Below are 21,747 nucleotides of genomic sequence, written 5' to 3'. Positions count from 1 at the left end.
TCTACATCCATTTTTAAATATTATTTTAATGATCTATAAGCATCTGTGAAATAATTATAAACAAATATATTAAAAATAAATACATATTAACTTAGTTGATGTATTTGTTTCTCATTCTAATTAAGTGAACTGAGCAGTATAGTGTCATACTTATAAGATTTTTTTATTCTATCAGTGAGATTGTATATATGTATATAAATCATATAATTTTTCCTTAAAAGATTAAAAAAAGATTTTAATGCTCTTTAAGCACCTATACAAAATAATTATGTAAAAGTACACTGACAATACAGTCTATATCAACTGATTCTATGGATTATTTTCATTCTTATACACTGAGAATGAGCTAAATAGCATTAGAGGTCAAACGATTCCTTATCTTATGAGGACCTCTAGTGTTCATCCCTGGTATTAGAGCTTTAATCTGACAAATTTATGTGACACTTTTAATGTTTTTGGGGCCTCTGAGCATGATAACATTTTGAAACTACACGTATTTCCTAAGAATTTCTTGTTCTTTATATGTAAAAAGTTTTGATGAGTTAGAATAATGCAATTTAAAGATATATGAAAATAACTCTTCATCTTTTTTTATTGTTACTTTCATAAATCACCACATCAACACCGTTCAAGATATCCCAAAGCCATTCACAATATAGGGAACATTTTCCCTATATTCTGATGATGATGATAAGAACATGTAATTCATGATGATAACAAAATGTTATTATTGCTTGCTTTACGTCCACCACTTCTGCTTAAATGTCATCGTTACCTATCTGTACAATTTGTGTGTGGATATTGCTTTGCAGGTGACTCCTGTTATAAGACATCACTTTTAAGCGCTACATAACTAAGAAAGAATCAATTAGGAAAACGGTGCCCAGTTGGCACATGCATTCACAGTAACCCTCAGTCAGTTGGATTTAAAGTTTACTGAATTGAAAGGGTTAAACTTTAAAATCAACACACAGACACATACACACAATATATAAAATTGCCAACCAGTTTCATTTGTTAACATTAACTATATTAGTTAACATGAACAATAATTAAATAGTATTTATTAATGTTAATTAATATTAAGCTAAAAAAAAGTATTCATATATTGTTTAATGGTAAAATAGTATATTTTAACATTAGTTTATGTACTGTGAATTAACATGAACATGAACACAGTTCATGTGGGTGTACAGCAATACACAAAGTGCTCTATAAACGCTTCTTTCTTTCAAAATATCTTTAAAAATCAAGTTGAGTATTGTAATGGGGCGATATATATATATATAACTGATCCTAAAATGGTAAAATTTTCAGATGTTTTGAACAGATAACAGCAAAGTTTGTTTTGTTGACAAAGTTTGTCTTGAAACTGTTAATTAAAATGTTATATTCAATAAATAACACTATGAAAATAAATGTCTATCAATGAAGATAAACCGCTCATGCTAAAAAGTTGTATTTTTCTTAATCTTTTGCTATGTGACTGAATAGGACAAGTTCATGGTACAGTTCAGTAAAAAATAAATAAAAAACAACAACTGCAAAATACGAACAATGAAAGACTTAGTGACCCTTTATATTTTCTCAAAATATCAGACTCTCAAAGATCAAACATATTTATGTAACATCAATGTGCATTTTTTCCTCAAAGATGGTCTTTAGCAAGACAGCATGTTCTACTCTCTCTCCCTCTCTCCCTTTCACCCCTCCCCCTTCAGTCTCTCTTCAGTCACTTAATGGTGACTGAACACAGACACTCAAGGCAGAGTGACAGCAGGCTTCTGATTTCTTTTTTTAATTTTCTTTAATTCGTAGAAGCTTGAATTAAATTGATATTTACAGCACTTGCTCAGAATGATAAGATCTCTGTGTGAAAAAAGTTTTAAATAGTTAAGATGCTGCACTTTAAAGATATAGAAAATGACGGTTATACATCTTTAAAAAATCACCACGTCAACACCGTTCAAGATATCCCAAAACCGCTCGCAATTTAACATCTTCAGAATCTTCTCTCCATGTTAAAAAAGTTTGGTGTGAACAGCTTGTTCTTCTTAGGAGGAGTATAAATTTGTTTACAGCCTGATTTTTCCAAAAATCCACATTCAAATCAAAATAGCCGGCTTCCTGTTGGTGTTAGCTAATTAGTTTAATTTAGAAAGTTGTCCAGATTGATGAGAACAATATATGTACAGAGTTTGGTGACTGTAGGAAAAACTAACCCCCCAACTTTTGTCAAAAGATGGCGCTATAGAGTGCCTGCTCCACGCCCATTTATGATCTTTTGCCAGTGTCTAACTATCATTAATATTGATGTGTGTGTTGAGTTTCATGAAATTCTAAGCATGTTATCTGCCTCGAAAAGACAGGAATCTAATTTTAAAGTTTGAGACGTTGCCATGGCAACAGCATTTGATTTATCATCGACCCCTTTACATATTCTTATCGGCCGTGTTTTGACATGATTTTAATGAAATTCTAAGCATGTTATCTGCCTCGAAAAGACAGGAATCTAATTTTAAAGTTTGAGACGTTGCCATGGCAACAGCATTTGATTTATCATCGACCCCTTTACATATTCTTATCGGCCGTGTTTTGACATGATTTTAATGAAGTTTAAAGAAAATCAAGTAAAATTAAGAGGCTGATTTCAAAGCATTTTGAAAATGACACGCTTCCTGCTGCCAGTTGGTGGCGCTATAACTTTGACTCATAATACTCACCTTTATGGAATCGGCATCATACAACGAACAATCTGGTGAAGTTTCATCAGAATCAGGCAATGTGTGCAACAGTTATTAGACACTTCCTGTTTCTCATTTCTCGCCATAACTTTGTCGCCTTGCCACGGCCAAACCGTTCGAGATATCAAAAATCCCCTCGCAATTTAGCGTCCCCAATGTCTTGAGATCATGCTGACCGAGTTTGGTGACAATCGTATGGAAATCCTGGGAGGAGTACGTTAAATTCCAGAGCATGCGCTTTTTATACAGCCCTAAATATCTCACTTCCTGTTGCATTGAGAAAATGACATAGAGTACAAAAGTTGTTCAGCTCAATGAGTTCTATATGTGTACCGAGTTTCATATGTGTACGTTCAAGTATGTGTGCTATATGGCCCTCAAAATTCCAGGGGGCGCTGTAGAGTCCCCTTGCCACGCCCCGGTACCAGCCTCTGTGGCGTCCTGATGGCCGCAGATTCCGACATGTGTGCAAATTTTCAAGAGTTTTTGAGTATGTTAAGACCCCCTTAAGTGCCCGGAAGGTTAACAAAAAAAAAAAAAAAAAAATAAGAATCCTTAGAAGAACAATAGGGCCTTCGCCCTTTTGGGCTCGGGCCCTAATAATAATCCTTAGAAAAACAATAGGGCCTTCGCCCATTCTGGGCTCGGGCCCTAAAAAAATAAGAATCCTTAGGAAAACAAGAGGGCCTTCGCCCATTCTGGGCTCGGGCCCTAATAAACGGAGCAATTCCAATAGGGTCCTCGCACTGTAGTGCTCGGGCCCTAATAATAAACGAAGCAGATCCAATAGGGTCCTCACACCATCGGTGCTCGGGCCCTAATAAACGGAGCAATTCCAATAGGGTCCTCGCACTGCAGTGCTCGGGCCCTAATTATCACTCAACTAGCTGATGACACAGCATTGTTTTTAAAAGATTCATCCCAAGTTTCAGTAGCTTTAAATACTCTTCAAGCATTTTCCAAAGCTTCTGGTCTAAAACTTAATATAGATAAATGTGAATTACTGCCCATTAATAACTCTTGTCTTTCTTCAGTCTGTGGTATAGCGGTTAAAAACACAGTAACATACCTTGGCATAAATATAACTAAGAATAAAAACAGATGTGATGTAAATTTTAATCCAATCATCACAAAAACAAAGGAAAAATGTAATGGCTGGCTACAGAGAGATTTATCTCTTAAAGGAAGAGTTTTGCGCACTAAAGCTGAGGGGCTCACGTCTCTCGTATGCTGCACAATCTCTATATGTAGATAAGCCTACATGTAAATTGATTGATCGAACTTCAACAGACTTTGTCTGAAAAAAAATGCCATTATATGAAAAAGTCTGTTATACTAAATCTAACTAATCTAAATATAACAAAGGTGGCCTACATTTTATAGATTTCAATTCTTTAAATTATGCTTTTAAAATAAATTGGCTTAATCAGTATTTGAAAAATCAAAATTCAATCTGGTATATCTTTCCACAGCAAGCATTTTCATTTGTTGGAGGTATTACATTTTTGTTGATGTGCAATTATAACATATCCAAAATTCCGGTTAAGCTTTCAAATTTCCACCAACAGGTACTTTTGGCCTGGGCTTTAATATATAAACACAATTTTACCCCCCATAGATTTTTTATTTGGTATAATCAAAATATTTGATATAAAAATAGATATCTATTTCTTAATCAGTGGTTTAATAATGGTTTGATTTTGGCGAGTCAGTTATTTAAAAACAGAGGTTTATTAATGAATTATAGAGAATTTATTTCAGAATATGTGACCCTGGACCACAAAACCAGTCATAAGGTTAAATTTGACAAAACTGAGATTTATACATCATATGAAAGCTCAATAAATAAGCTTTCTATTGATGTATTGTTTGTTAGGATAGGACAATATTTGGCCGAGATACATCTATTTGAAATCAGAAATCTGAGGATGCAAAAAAATCTAAAAGACTGAGAAAATCACCTTTAAAGTTGTCAAAATTAGGTTCTTAACAATGCATATTACAAATCAAAAATTACATTTTGATATGTTCACAGAAGGAATTTTACAAAAAATCTTCATGGAACATGAACTTTACTTAATTTCTTACTGATTTTTGGCATAAAAGAAAAATCTAAAATTTTGACCCATGCAATGTATTTTTGGCTATTGCTACAAATATACCCCAGCGACTTAAGACTGGTTTTGTGGTCCAGGGTCACATATAAGATACCGGTTAGTCCAAAGGATTATGCCATTGTTATGGGAACATTAACTTCAGGAATTATTATGATCTTCAAAAATAGCAATTTCTCCCCTATTAAAAATGCTTCTTTTTCTGACCCATTAGAGACAACTATAGGTAAAATGTTTTTTCTGTTAAAAAAGATAGAAATTACAAAATTAGGTCTCTTTTCATTGAAAAAGTTTCTTCTTTGTCGCCTGTCATTCCTTATTGGAATAGTTTATTTAGAAATTTGAATTGGAAAAAAATATGGTCTTTACAACAGAGGTTTTTTCTTACTAATAAAGTTAAAGAAGTATCTTTCAAACTAATCAACAAATTTTATTTTACCCTGTTAAACTTTATATGAAGAAGTATAAGGTTAATATTGATACAAAATGTTCATTTTGTCAATTTAATACTCAAACTGTTTTTCATTTATTTTGGACGTGTCAGTATACTGTACAACTCTGGGAAAATATTGGTTTATTTATTAAGAATAATATCCAGCGAGATGTACCTATTACTTTTAAAGAAATCTTTTTAGGACATTATGACTCTGACTCAACTAAGAGGAATGCTTGTTTTGTTATAAACTTAATTTATTTTCTTTGTAAATTTTATATTCATAAATGTAAGTTTACTAAAAACAAACCACCTTTTCTTGATTTTTTGAAAGAATTTGGAATTTATCTAAATACTATTTCGTTGTCACAGAATAAGAAAGCTAGAAGAACTATTTCATTTTGTAATGACTTTGATTTGTATAATGTAATTAACGTTTAGGTGTCTTACCCTCAAGTTTTTATATTTTTGTCCTTTTTTTTGGTTCTTCCATGCTTTACCTTGTATTCTTACACTGTCATTTCAGTTGACATAATGCATATATTTGTTTCTTTGTATATTATGTGCAAACGATCTGTCAACTCTTTCCTGTATTTTTTCCTGCATTAATAATAATAATAAAAAACAACAGTAACGTTAAACTAATTACTAAAAGCTTTGAGATATAACGTATAAGTATTTTGCATTAATATACATAATGATGAATTACACTTACCACCGCAATCTTCTCTCGCCTAAAGGAAATTACTCAACGCTTCTTCTTCTTCTTCTTTTAAGTTTTATGGCGGATTGCATTCATGACACATCAGGTGCATACCGCCACCTACTGTATCGGAGTATGTAGCATGAATTATATCTTTCCACTTTATACAGACAAAAAAAAAAAAAAAAAAAAAAAAATTAAAAATTTATTTAATCCGTGACCAAATATTATTTCCTATATCCTATAATATACCCCTGTATCCTTCAGATATTCCAAAACAGCATCCTGTACATCTTTAACCCTTTCTCCTGTTGTTCCCAAAATACCCTCAAGGTTCCAGTTTCTTCCTGTCTGATTAATCTTTTGCTTTAATCTAATCCTCTCTTCCCAATACTTCCCACAGTGCAACAGTATATGTTCTACATCTTCTGTAATTTTACATTCCATACATTCATTTGATTTACTTTTACCTAACAAAAACAATGTTTTATTTAACCCAGTGGTCAAATCTCATCCTGGTTAAAACTGACTCCTCCCTTCTATTTCTTCCATTCACACCCTGTGCATTGATAGATTTCTGTATACTATAATATTTCCTTCCACTCTTATCTGTGTCCCACCTCTCTTGCCATTTCTTCTTCATTTCTTTTTTAATTATTGTCTTAACTTCTCCTTTACCAAAAGGAATATTTATAGTATCGCTCATCTTGGTTGATTTCTTTGCTATTTTGTCTGCCTTCTCATTTCCTTTTACATTTACATGAGCAGGTACCCAGCAGAATCTCACATCTATCTGTAGGCTCCATAATCTAAATAAATTTTGATGGATCTCTAGCATCAAGTCTTCTCTGCTAGACTTCATATTTTGAATACTATATATAGCTGCTATAGAATCCACACAAAATACCACTCTATCTGGTTTTACTTCCTCCACCCACTGCAACCCTACAATTATCGCCATCATCTCTGCCGTATAAACTGATAATTGATCGGGTAGTCTTTTCCCAATACTTACATTCAGTGTTGGTATATGTATTCCTATGCCTACTCTATTTTCTTCATCTTTGGATCCATCTGTATAAATATCTAGATAACTGTAAAATGTATTTTTAATGTATTGACTTGCCATATATCCTTTCTCACTCTCTTCCCATTTATTCTTTAGTTCCATTATATTTAAATCTACATTAGTTTTAGGAAACAACCAAATAGGGATATTACTAATAGGAGTAGGATTGTTAAACCAAATACTGTCTAGTCTATATTCATCTGATTTAGCCTTTATTGCCCATCCAAAGCCGTTACCTTGAAAAGAGTTATACTCCCAACATTCTTTAATAATACTATTGGTGGGATTTTTATCACCACAACCGCGTAAACGACACCAGTATGTAAGCATTAGTTTGTCTCTTCTTAAATCTAAGGGCATTTCTCCTAACTCTACCTGGATTGCCTTAGTTGGTGTTGATCTCATCGTACCAGAACAAATCCTCAAAGCTTTATTAATAACTCTATCCATTTTCATTAAATGTGTTTTAGCTGCTGCTCCATAAACAAAACATCCATAATCTATTGTTGATCTCATTAGAGCCCTATACACATACATTAATGATTGTTTATCTGCTCCCCAATCTTTTCCAGCTAATGCTCTCATTAAGTTTATAACTTTCCTACATTTTGATTCCACCTTTTCCATATGTACTTTCCATGTTCCTTTTTGATCTAACCACATACCTAAATATTTAAAACAATCTACTGTTTCCATATTTTGACCATATAACTTCAATTCCTGTTTGCATATCCCTTTCTTCCTGGTAAATAACATATGGCAAGATTTACTTGGAGAAATCTTAAAACCCCAATTATATGACCATTGTTCTACTTTTTTAACTGCTTCCTTAATTATACTCATCACACCAGTGGGATCTCGTCCTCTTACCCAAATGGCCCCATCATCTGCATACAAAGCTGACCCAACTCTTCTATCCAAGTTCATAAAAATATCATTAATCATAACATTAAATAACACTGGGCTTATGACGCTCCCTTGTGGAATTCCATTACTAATTTCAAATTCCTCAGATACTTCTAATCCTACTTTAACTCTAAATCTTCTTTCTGATAAAAAATCTAAGACCCAATTATAAAACCTACCTCTTATTCCAATCTCATTTAGTTTAATTAATAATCCTTCTCTCCACATAGAGTCGTAAGCCTTTTCAATGTCGAAAAATACAATATTCATTAATTGTTTCATTTTAAATGTTTTCTCTATCTCATTACTTACTTTCACAACAGCATCCATTGTAGAGCGTCCTTTCCTGAATCCACTTTGGTATGGCGCATATATACCTCTATATTCAAGGAAATAATTAAGTCTTCTGACTAAAATCTTCTCCATCCACTTGCATAGATGTGATGTTAGGGCAATGGGTCTGTAGTTGCCAGCATTATTAGAATCCTTTCCAGGCTTTTTAAAAGGCAATATCAATGCTCTCTTCCAACTTTTTGCCATTTACCCTTCTTCCCATATCTTATTAAATAAATAAAAAAATAAAAAAATCTCTAAAAAATTTTTTGGTAATCTTTGAAACATGATATAACTTAATTGATCTTCTCCTGTAGCAGTATTTCTGACATCATTTAATACTATCATTATTTCATTCATATTAATTCCTTCATCCATGATACTCATCACATTATTTATTTTCTTAAAAAGTACATCCCTATTTTCATTTAAGATTTTTTCTTTATTTTGTCTGTGAATATCATCTAAATGATCTCCACTATGCACACTAGCAAACTTCTTTCCTAATAAATTTGCCTTTTCTTTATCTGTTATTGCCATTATTCCTGCATCCTCTAATACTGGTATTTTATTATACACTTTATTCCCACTCATTTTCTTCAGCATTGACCAAATCTATCCTACTTGAACTTCTTTACCAATAGTTGAACAGTAATTCCTCCATGCATTTCGTTTACTATTCTTAATTTCTCTCCGAACTTGAGCCTTTTTCCTCTGATAATTAATTAAATTTTCTTGGTTCAAGTTATTTCTTAATATTCTCAAAGCATTATTTCGTTCTTTTATCAATTCTGTACATTTATCATTCCACCATGGAACTGTTTTCCTTTTTCCACCTACTGCTTTAATTGGTATGCTATTTAGAGCTGCATTTAGAATTGATTGTGTAACTTCAGCTGTATATTCCTCAATATCACCCTCCATTGAAATTAAACCTGCTGATTCACAGCATATTTTTTTTAATTTTTCCCAGTCAGCTTTTGTAAAATCCCATTTCTTATGACTAGGCCTTTCTTGGATATCTATTTCAACATTCATAGAACAAATTATTGGAAAGTGATCACTTCCAATACTTGTATTGTCTTTAATATTCCACTCACAAGAATTTGCCAGATTATTAGAAACTAGGGTAAGATCAATACAAGACATTGTGTTAGAACGAATGTCAATTCTTGTGCCATTTCCATTATTAAGGCAAACTAACTGCCTAACATCCATCAATTCTTCTACTACTTCCCCATTATTATCTGTATGCTTACTTCCCCAAAGGCTATTGTGTGCATTGAAGTCTCCGCACCATATTTCTTTCCTATTTCCTTTTGTTCTATTTATGTTCACTAAAGCATCTAGGCTTAAATTTTTACAAGGATTATAAAAGTTGATAACTACCAGGTTTCCATCTGATTTATATACTTCAATAATTACACATTCTATTTCTATTGAAATTGCTATTCTTTTAAATGATATCCCATCTCTAACAAATGTTGCACAACCTCCACCCTGTCTTCCATCTCTATCAAATCTGACAGACTCAAATCCAGGTATAATAAAATCAAGATGTGGTTGAAGCCAAGTTTCTTGAATGCAAATAATATCAGGTTGAACTTTAGATTCTACTACAAACTTTTTAAATTCTTGACCATTTGCAATCAAGCTTCTAGCATTCCATTGTAAGAGGTGGAATACCATCGATTAAGTAATATTCTGAGATCCTCCATCATTATTAGTACTCAACATGCCATGTATATCTTCAGCTTTTACATCTTTAATGCCTAGAAACTCTTCTGCAGCTTCCACCACTGTCTTGATTTTATCGCTTTTTCTCTCTTGTCGTGTTGCAACATTAATAACTTTACATATAAAAGCTATAAAGCTTTTCTTTTCTACAATCAAGGTGTTCTCCTCAACTTTACACTTATGGTTGCATGGCTGCTGTGGAGGTGCTGATCTTCCTGACAGATTTCTTCCTATGTCTGAACTCTGTGGTACTGCATATCTGGTATTGCCATCCAAGTTTTCCTGATGTATTGGTTTATTTTGTTTGTTTCCATAATTATCAACACCCTTTAATGCCTCTGCATATGTAACCTTATTCATAACTTTGAATCTTTGTATTTCTTTAGCTTGTTTCTGAACCACACATCCAGCATATGCAGCACTATGCTCACCTCCACAGTTACAGCATTTTAACTTAGCATCCTTTTCACATTTGCCATAGTCATGCTCTCCTCCACATTTTGCACATCTTTGCCTCCATTTGCACTGTTGCACTGTATGTCCCATTCTCTGACATTTGAAACACCTTAATGGTTGTGGAATGTATTCCCTCACTTTGTATTTGATCCAACCCATTTGGACTTCATTAGGCATTATCTTTTCAAAAACAAGCATTACAGACAGGCTATCTGATTTAACACCACCTTTATTCATTTGCAGTCTTTTGGCTTCTATTATATTCCCACCTTGAATCTCTTTCTTCACATCTTCCATAGACATTTCCATAGGTACATTTGAGATCACTCCTCTTAACTTTGCTGCCATTCCTGGTACATGGACTTCAATCTTTCCACCCCCTAGACTACTCATTTTCAGAATCTTCTCCTGTTGTTTCTTATTTACTGCTGAAATTAGAATTCTTCTGCTATTCAGTAATTTAGCATATTTTATTTTGCCTATTTCCTTCTCAATCGCTTTAGTTATCTGTACTGGATGAAAATGTCCTTTATCATTACTAAGCGTAACAATAACTTTCCACTCTTCCTGTTTGTCATCATCAATCCTGCTGTTTTCACTGTGTTTAGCTCTGATTTTTTTGCTAGTTTGTCTTGGGGTGCTTTCTCCTCCACTACTTGCTTCAGACCATGCTTTTTTCCTTGCCTTTTTTGTTTTATTAACCTCCATTTCTAAAGGCCACTCGTCACCATCACCATCGGAATCATAATCCATTGCTACACTCACGATACAGTTTGATTACAATCCACCGTCTCTTCCAAACGTTTTCGTTCTTCTCCAGTCCTTCCTCATTACTCAACGCTGATTGGCCTTCTTCTTCTTAAAGTTTGTTTGGCGGTTTGCAAACCAACTGAAAAGTAACCGCCAGCAGCTGGACTGGAGTGTGGAACAAAAGTTTAACGCTGATTGGCCAATACAGTAAAAGCGAGACCAATGAGAAACCTTTCGACACGCCCATTGCTCCAGACTGCAGTCACCCCTGTCTCTGTTCAGTCGGTGTTTTCAGTCAACTACAGGAACACACATTCAGTCCTATTACTGAGTTTAATGCAGGTAAATACTCCTGTTATGGAGTAGAGAGAGGAGGATCACGCTGGTCACAAATGAGTGATGAAGTTACACTGACAGTATCAGGTAAGTTTGATCATCTCTTCATAAACACACACAAGTTAAACATGTTATTAATGAGTGATTTGTCAACTTCAGTTCCCAGAGCAGCTTTAAGTGTTTCTCCACAGTCGTGGTTGACTGAAGGAGATCCAGTGACTCTGATCTGTGAGGTTAATGACTCCTCTACAGGCTGGACATTCAGCTGGTTCACTCGAACTGGTCCATCAGGTATGATATAATGTGCTTCATGTAGTAACATCTGAATAAACTGGTTTCATAAAAAATATTACAGAGATTAAAAATATTTAGTCAATCAGAATATACTCTGATTATACCAACACAGGTCATTTTTAAGACTCATGTATAAATGACTGCTAATTTCTTGATGTAACTGCACATTTTCACTTCATACAGACAACAGCAATCGTTATGAGCTGCTCTCAGACAGCAGCAGAGGAGCTGGAGGAAACTACACTGTCAGATCTGCTGCTCTAAATCACACAGGAGTTTATGTGTGCAGAGCAAAGAGAGGAAAACCAGGCTATTACACAACCATCAGCAACAAACAGTTAATATGGGTCACTGGTGAGTTTAAAATGAACCACAGAATGAGTGAAACACTGGAAAGCTGAAAAAACTAAAATATAACTATTGTGGCATAACAGTGTTACTTAAATGGACTTGTGGGAAAATAATCAAATAGGTGTCATAAAAATGTATAATCTGACCTATTTATTAAATAGTGTTTTCATTATGAAATGTATTTTAAATTTTTATCTCTCTGACCACACATCGATTCTAGGAGGAACTTTAACAAAAACACAGGACACTCCATCAATGTGCACATCAGCAAATTGTATATTTTAAATTGTATAAACACTTATGGTTTGATTAATATCTGCCTACTGAAATCTCAGTAAATTAATATAATTTCACATTAAGAATGTGATCTCAATTCAATCACCCACACAATATTATTCCTAAATGACATCAAATCCACAAGACTATCCAACAAATCCAAATCTGAGAATATGTATTATTATTCTTGTTGATACTTTCTTACAGTATTCCTACTATTTGTCAGTTGATGTTTGCTCTGTTTCTGTAGCTGGTGTGATTCTGGAGAGTCCTGTTCATCCTGTGACTGAAGGAGATACTCTGACTCTACGCTGTTTATATCAATTTACAACCCCACCAAACCTCAGAGCTGATTTCTATAAAGATGGATCACTCATCCAGAGTCAAACTACAGAGATGACCATCTCTACTGTCTCAAAGTCACATGAGGGTTTCTACTACTGCAAACACACAGAGAGAGGAGAGTCACCCAAGAGCTGGATCTCAGTCAGAGGTGAGAGTCAATGAAACTGTGAGCTGATTTATTTCTTCTTATGTTCTTGTTCAGATATGGTGCTTGATAAAGTGATTGTGTGTCTCTTCTTCAGTGTCTCATTCAGAGTCTCAGATCTCAGTTCTCCACATACTCAGTTCAGTTCTGGCACTTTCTCCATATTTGTTAGTGACAGTCGTGCTGATTTTCAAATGCTGCAGGATGAGAGGTATTTGTCTGATTTATTACATTATGTTCAATTAAACACCAGATTGGTCAGCATTATTGTTAATACTGTGTAGTTTGTCATCCTTTGGGTTTGTAAGGTGCTTACTAAAGCTGCTTTGAAGCATGTATTTTGAAAATTGCTGTAAAACAAATAAGTTAAATTGAATCCGTCTCGCACCTCCTGTTTTATCTTTTACTCTACAAATACATAACTTTCCTCACTGACTGTAGATGTGTATGGGCAAATAAGCTGAGACTAATTTGTAGAACTGCGGTATCGCCTTCTTTTATTTTTCAACCAGCACACACAACAACACCTATTTCCGTGTCCTACACATGACTGCCCCCAGTGCGTCCTACGTCACCTCTTATAGACCACACGGGGGAGACAAACAACCATAAACATAATCTACATCCCCTTCTTAAAGAGAGGATACCTGAGCATTTATAACATTGGATAGAAGTATAATGCACAACAACAGAAGAGAGATTTAACAGCTATATATATATAAAACATAGCTGACACCTACTAACTGCACAAAACAGCAAGACTAGCAAACAGCGTACAACCTGACATGCATACCAAAAATGTAATGCAACATTATTCCAACTTTTTTTTTTTTTTTTTTTTTTTTTACACAGTCACAAAGAACAGGACTGATGCAATAGAAGTGGTATAAGGAGTCTGAGCTTAAGTAGTGTAGTCTTTGTATAGGGAGTTGGGTTTTGATATTCTTCCAGAGCGGGTGACAATCACAGGTGGTTCCTGCACCTGCTCTGTCTGCGGTTGGTCGACATTAGGCTGGGGCTCTGGCAGAGGTTCACTGTTGGTGTTAAGTGGGACCCCTGTTGTTGTAGGTGGGGTGTATTGCTCAGGTGTATGTAGAAGGTGGCGCCTGTTTCTTACATATGTGGCATCTCCGGCCTGGACCTTGAAGCTGTTTGGTTGTAGAGCTGTTCCAATTACTGTTCCCAATCTGTCATATCCCCGGTCTGTCTGTATTCTTACTGTCTGCCCTGCCTGCAGTGACATCAAACGTCTGGCTGACCTGTCATAATGTGCCTTTCCTCTCTGTCTGTTCCGTGTTAAAATTGCCTGAATCTGCGTTTCCACTCTCGGCACATACATAGCCTTGGTCATGGGAATGAGGGTCTTGGTGCGCCGAGAAAGCAAGCGCTGGGCTGGTGAGGGCAGTCCATCTCTTGGTATGTTGCGTAGATTGAGCAGTGCCGCATACACATCTGTTCCATCACGTGTGCATTTTTCTAGCAGGTGTTTGGCTGAGCGTACAGCTCTCTCAGCCAGCCCATTTGACTGAGGGTAGTGGGGGCTGCTGGTGACATGGCAGAAATCCCATGTGTGGGCAAATTCTTGAAACTCCCTGCTTGTGAAATATGTTGCGTTATCAGTCATTAGCTGCTGAGGAGCTCCATGGGTGGCAAAGTGGCGCTTTAGCCTGGCTATGATGGTCGCACTGGTCATGTTTGGCAGCTGGTCAATTTCAAACCAGCTGGAGTATGAGTCGACAAGCACCAAATGTTCTTTCCCCCCCCCACTCAAAAACATCTGCTGCCGTAAGGGCCCATGGCAAGTCTGGTACATCATGCAGTTGAAGGGGCTCCTTTGTTTGGTGTGGCCTGAGGGCGTTACAAGGAGCGCACCTGGAGACTTCCTGTTCAATGTCCTGGTATATGCTTGGCCAAAACATGGTTTCTCTGGCCCTGCGCTTTGTCGCCTCTAGGCCTGGGTGACCTTGATGCAGCTGTCTAATGTAATAGCGTTGCAGTGAGTGGGGAATGATGAAACGCTGACCACGGAGCAGTAGGCCATTATCAACTGTAAGTTCATCCCTTATGGCATAGAACTGCCTAAGGTCATGTGGCAGCTTCTTTGATGACTCAGGCCAGCCTACAGCAATGATCTCAGATAGGCGCTTGCATAGATGGTCTGCCTGTGTTTCCTGTCTCAGTTCCTCAATTCTCCTTGAGGAGAGGGCTTCCACTGTCATCACATCATAGTCCTCAGTAGTTTCAGCCCAATCAGTGGAGGGCAGGTGTGCACGTGAGAGGGCGTCTGCCAGGTATAGCTCTTTGCCTCTCTTGTAGATTACATTAAGGTTGTAGCGCTGCAGCTTAAGCATCATCCTCTGAAGGCGTGCAGAAGCCAAGTGTAGCGGTTTTTTTAGAATAGTGATAAGGGGCTGATGATCTGTTTCTACGGTCACTTGGCGGCCATATATGTAGTCGTGGAATTTCTGGCAAGCATATACAAGGGCCAGCAGCTCCTTCTCGATCTGAGCATAGCGTGACTCAGTCTCCGTCAGCGCTCTCGAGGCAAACGCCACTGGTTTGTTGTTCTGGAGACAGACAGCACCCAGGCCATGCTGAGAGGCATCTGCAGATACCACCACTGGCTGGTGCACGTCAAAATACTGGAGTATAGGAGGACTTGTAAGGAGCTCTTTAAGTCTGTTGAACGCTGCCATGTGGTGCTCCTGCCAGCTCCATTCTACATCCTGAAGCAGGAGTTGACGCAGGGGTGCTGTGATTTCACTATAGCCTGGGATGAATTTTGACAAATAATTAGTCATTCCCAAGAACCTCTGAACATCGTGCTTGTCTGCTGGGGATGGCATAGAATTGACTGCATCTGTCTTTGTAGGGTCAGGCTTTATGCCCTGGTCAGTTAAAAGATGACCCACATACGAGACCTCAGACACCCGGAAACGGCACTTGTCAGGGTTCAGTTTAAGATTTACAGCACGAATTCTGTCCATGACCTGCTGGAGGCGCAGATCATGCTCCTCTGTTGTGCTGCCCCAAACGAGAATGTCATCAACAACAATCGCACATGGCTGCCCTTCAAAAAGCTGCTCCATACACCTTTGGAAGACTTCACTTCCTGTGGATATTCCATAGGGCATTCGGAGGAAGGCATATCGGCCCACCGGGGTCATGAAAGTAGTCAGCCTCGATGATTCATCACTAAGTGGCACCTGCCAGAATCCACACTTTGCATCAAGGATGCTGAACACCTTGGCTCCTGGCATGTCGGCGACCACCTGTTCTATTGTTTTCATAGGATGATGCGGCCTGAGGAGAGCTTTGTTGAGGTGGACAGGGTCGATACACAGTCTTACGGAACCATCTTTTTTGCATGCAGCCACCATAGAAGAGACCCACTCAGTGGGCTCCTGAACTGGCTTAATGACTCCCAGTTTCGTCATTCTGTTTAGTTCTTCGATTATTTTGTCTTTCATTGCCAAAGGCACTCGTCTGGGAGCACATATTGTAGGGTGCACAGAGGGGTCAAGGCGCATGTGATACACTACAGGCAGTTTGCCTACAGTGCTGCAGTCAAAGATATCTTTATACTCTGTGAGCTCAGGAGCCCCCTGCTGGAGAGCGTGCACATTTGGGCCAAGTTGCACAAAGCCTAATTTGACACTGTCTCTGAGGCCCAATAGAGGTTTTACATCACTGTCAACGACATGGAACTGTAGTGCCCCGCATGTAAAGTTTACATTAGTGATACCTAGAGTCTTTATGATCTGACCGCCATAAGCCACCAGGTTGACTACATGGCTGTGGTCAACATGAGCACCTGGGTCAATGTGCTGGAGATCACCCTTGGAGAGTACATTGCACCGGGCTCCCGTGTCGATCTTCACCTTAAGTTGCTTCTCTGTGTTGGAAGTGGACAAGATGGTGAATATCTCTCCTCTATCCGCTGGCATCTCTACACTTTCACAGTAAAACAAGTCTGCTGAGTCATATGCAACCTGTGCATCAAGTTCACTTATTCTATGTGTCTGTCCTCCCCTGCGTATGGTGTGGGGGGCTCTGCTTGATTGAGATTGACCTTGTCCCAGTCTGTTGTAGGTGCGTGTTTTGCTCGATCTGCAACATTTAGAGAAGTGGTTCCATTTTCCACATGCATTGCAACGCTTGTTGAAGGCTGGACAGCTGCTGCGGTCAGATGAATGCTGGCCACCACAGTTTGAGCATGGAGGATACTGCACGGCACAAACTTCGTTTTCCTTCTTCAGTTCTTTGGAACCTGTTTCTTTTTTTATTTCTTTGTTTCCCTTTTCAGACTGCTCATGTAGCATGCATATTTCAATAGCTGAGTTTAGGGTTAGATTTTTTTCTTTTAGCAGCTGTGTGCGGATATTGTCATTGTGAATGCCGCATACTAATCGATCTCTTATCAGTTCGTCATGCAGCGTTCCAAACTCGCATTTTCTGGCTAGTGTTTTTAACGTGGCAGCATACGACTGAATTGTTTCATGCGGCTTCTGATTTGTTGTATTAAATGCATGTCTGTCCATAATTACATTCTTTACAGGCATGCAAATTTCCTCAAACTTCTTTACCAGTACCTTTACATCTTCTGAATCTTCCCCCTCCTCGAAAGTGAAAGTGTCATATTTATCTTGGGCGTCAGGACCGGCGAGGTTGAGAAAAGTGTACGCTTGCACTTTTTTAGTTGCTGCTGAAAGACCGGCGTTGCTGTATATGTGCCACTCGCGCTTAAACTTTGTCCAGTTGTCCGCAATATTCTCGTCAAATACAAGAGGGTCTATCTTGCGAAGTCCTTGTGCCATCGTCAGTACAGGCTTTCTTCTGACACCATGTAGATGTGTATGGGCAAATAAGCTGAGACTAATTTGTAGAACTGCGGTATCGCCTTCTTTATTTAACAACCAGCACACGCACAACACCTATTTCCGTGTCATACACATGACTGCCCCCAGGGCGTCCTACGTCACCTCTTATAGACCACACGGGGGAGACAAACAACCATAAACATAATCTACACGATCCTTACGAAAATTACAACATAATAAAATTATAACAATTAAAACAAAAAAATCATGGTTACTATAGTTAAACCATGCTAACCACACATGAACAATGTTTTTCCTACACTAACCATAGTTTAACCATATTATATGTAGCAAACCGCTACACAAATGGTAATCAATATGCCAAAAACATAATGCATTCTTACTATAAACCATGGTTAATTATCGTAAGGTGAAAACAACACCATATGTGTAACTGTAAAAATAGAGAGGAAATATTTTGTTGAAATCACTTTCAGAGCAATTGTTCCAGTTGTTAAACCCAAAAACATTGACACGGGCAATCTATTATGTCCAATTAACTTTCCAAACGTGCTACAAATAAACGGATTGTCATATCGTCCTTCGGTGTGGGCGACAGTATGTTTGTTATCTCTGATAAAAAATTAAAAAATAAAAACCAGCTGGTCAACCAGGCTGGTTTTAGAGGGGTTTTGGCCACTTTCCCAGTCTGGTCAGGCTGGGAGACCACCAGCTAAAACCAGCCTGACTAGCTTGACCAGGCTGGGAGACCAGCTAAAACCAGCTACTTCCAGACTAGGCTGGTTTTAGCTGTTTTTTGTTTTTGTTTTTTCAGCAGGGATAGTTTAGCGTTCTTGGTGTGAACGTGGCATTGTGGCTTAATTGCTTTAGGATCCTAAACTAAATTGACTCTTTGCTGCAATAAACCTTTTTATAATTAGGAATGCACTGTTGCACTGTTTTTTTTAGTCTGGTTCTCATTAGTCTCAGCCTCAGACGTCATGCCCACGGAACGTTGGCTAAACGTCTGATGCATATGGCACGCTTAACTGGAAACACTTCAGGAATGTCGAAGTCGTCATCTGATTAGTTGAATTTGACCGGATTTCCGGAAGATGCGAGTGTCGCTTTTATTTTCGGTCCGCCGGGAAACAAAGCGCAGGCTGATTTACTCGGCGTTTTGCTAAAATGTGCTTATGCAGACGCCATTGTTGTTATACACATATGCGACGTTCGCGAACAAATTACTGACTTACTGCTTGTTCTCCCTCTTCTTCGTTATCTTTCAATGCTGGTTATTTCAATGACTGACTTGTTGCACGCCAGTCTGTTGTTGTGGGGGCGAAACGTGACGCTGAACGGAACGAACTGTGATTGGTTGTTTGACATGTCGATCAAACGGTCTTATGGGCGGGACTTGGCCAATAAAAGCTGTCATGAGTTCCAGACCTTCAGCCGTCAGTCTGAAGGTCTGGCTACGCGAGACTAGGTTCTCATAGAAGTGCCTGGATATTTTTTTTGGTGCTCACATTGCACCAAAGTCCCTTTAAGACAAGACATTCCACTCGGCGGCCACTCGGAAATTCGGAAGAGCGTGGTTTTGATGCTAGACCATCCAATGCGCATTCACAGTCATGAGTGCAAGTTTGCGAACACTGCCCGTTTTTATAAGAACCAAAGCTTCCAATGGCAGCTGCAGTGACGCAGTGACTTTACTAAAAAGGATTGGCTCTTGCATTTAGAAGGCAGGATGTATTCGGCATATTGGGCGTTACTTTCTCCTGCCCAATTGCTACTCAAAACTTGCCCATTAAAAATTGCATTCTGGGGGCCAAAATACACGTTTTTTTGATGGATTTCCACTGGTAAAATTTTCATTCCAAGGTGCTAAATGTCATTCAGGTTGCTTCAACCTGCGGACATGGAAAAACAACCAGCGGCAACAGTGTTAAATAGCCCAATACTGTGGGAAAGCCGCAGACTTGGCAACACTGATTAGCTGCATTGGGATTGGAATCCCTCGAGACCCCTTTGAGTTAAATCTCACGGGAGCGGGTGGTTTGACCTATATCTCCTAATTAAATAGAGTTAACTAGATTTAACCCAAAAATAGTGAGTTTTCTGCCACCAGATAAACTTATTTTATAAAAAAACGTTATCCCTTTTTTTGGATCTGTGAGACTATCTCACTATCTAATGTCAATTTTGTTGAATAACAGTGCTTATCGCTGAGTGACAAGCTCTTGTAATGAGCGGAGAACATTTAAAAAATGACATTTAATCAATATAATCTATAATCTTTTTTAAAACCATGATGCGCGCATCCCGAATGTTTACAAACCAATTATTGGTCTATAGGGAAATAACGAGAAGAATAACAACATGCAGTAAATGGTAAAACTGTTAGCACTACAAACCAAAGTGCTTATAATTTAGATAATATATTAAAATAATATGGTAAGACACACCAATTTGCCATATCAAGCAGCAAAACAAGCTGTTTTGTACATCTAAAAATAGCTGGATCCAGAAGAGACTGGAAGCCACACCCATAAAATGTACAAATGGCCACGCCCACTTTGATAAAGAAAATGAGACATGAATTTGAATAATTTTCAAGATTTTTAACCTAAATTCAGCAAGCTTTTATGCACTGTTTTTAATGCCGTTTTTGAGTTTTGCTCTTAAACTGACAGAACATAGTTTTTTAGCGTTATGCATTTAGTTTGAATATAAATCTACAGTATTACAGTTAGTCAATCTAAAATGGTTATTGTGAATTTACAGCTGTCAACCAAGGGTGCATTTCCCAAAAGCATCGTTAGCTAACTAGTCACAAGTTCCTAGGAACGGTATTGGTAACGATAAAAAAAAGCTTTTGGGAAATGCACCCCATGTCGGTAAATGAGCGGCCTGAACTTATTTACCCAGTGCATTTTTTAACGTTTTGTTTGCGCATGTGCACCTGCGTAACACTTGCGATTATAATATTATAAAACTCTTCAAATGATAGTGCTAAATTTATAGATAATTTACTAAAACAACTAAAAAAAACATTGAAAGTTAACTCCTTTTTACCTTTCGATCTAACAAAAGAGCTTCACCGCCTACTTAACCTCAAAAACCACCTCAATTCTTCATTATTTCGTCACTTCAATTTGCTTTGTCGTCTTTACCGGCGGCGAATCCCTCGAACAAAGCGTATGTCAAGCGGTTTGACTCTATAATGATGCTTCTGCACTTATCAGAAGCGGCCGAGAGGAAATTGCATTAGCCCCGTATGCCGCGTGTTAGCCGCTCGCCCCGGCGCTCGGGCCCGGTGAATAATAGCGCCTCTGTCAGCCCTGGCAGCAGGATAAATAGCAAAGTACAGTGCAGATAACACGGCAGCAGGCTAACACAAAGCATATGAGGCAGCTTTAATGCGGCTTTCACGGGCGGCACATTTATTAGACTGTCAAGAGAAGAGGCCGCGACCACACGAGACTCAACGGAAGATCCCGACCAACAGGACACAACTGCGTAACTAGACCAGAACCTGATGGACTTTAGTGAGGTCCACAAGTCTCTCAGAAATGGTACTAAAACATTTAGGCCTGGTTTCAGAGACAAGGCTTAAACTAAGCCAGGATTAGGCCATAGTTCAATTAGGACATTTGAGATATTTTTATTAACATGCCTTAGAAAAACATTACTGGTGTGCATCTTGAGACAAAACAAAAGCACTGATATATTTTAAGATCAGTCAGTGCAAGATTCTTCAGTTGAAACAACTCAGATTTACATTTTAGTCTGGGACTAGGCTCAAGCCTTGTCTGTGAATTTATTAATTAAATTAAATTGAATTAATTTATTGTATTTTCATTTAATTAATAACTAACTGTACAATAAAATAGCATTATTTAGTTTACAAATCAATTTAATTGATAAATTAA

This window comes from Garra rufa, chromosome 18, assembly GCF_049309525.1.
Source record: "Garra rufa chromosome 18, GarRuf1.0, whole genome shotgun sequence".
Classification (NCBI taxonomy): domain Eukaryota; kingdom Metazoa; phylum Chordata; class Actinopteri; order Cypriniformes; family Cyprinidae; genus Garra; species Garra rufa.
Note: the sequence above shows the minus strand (reverse complement) of the source record.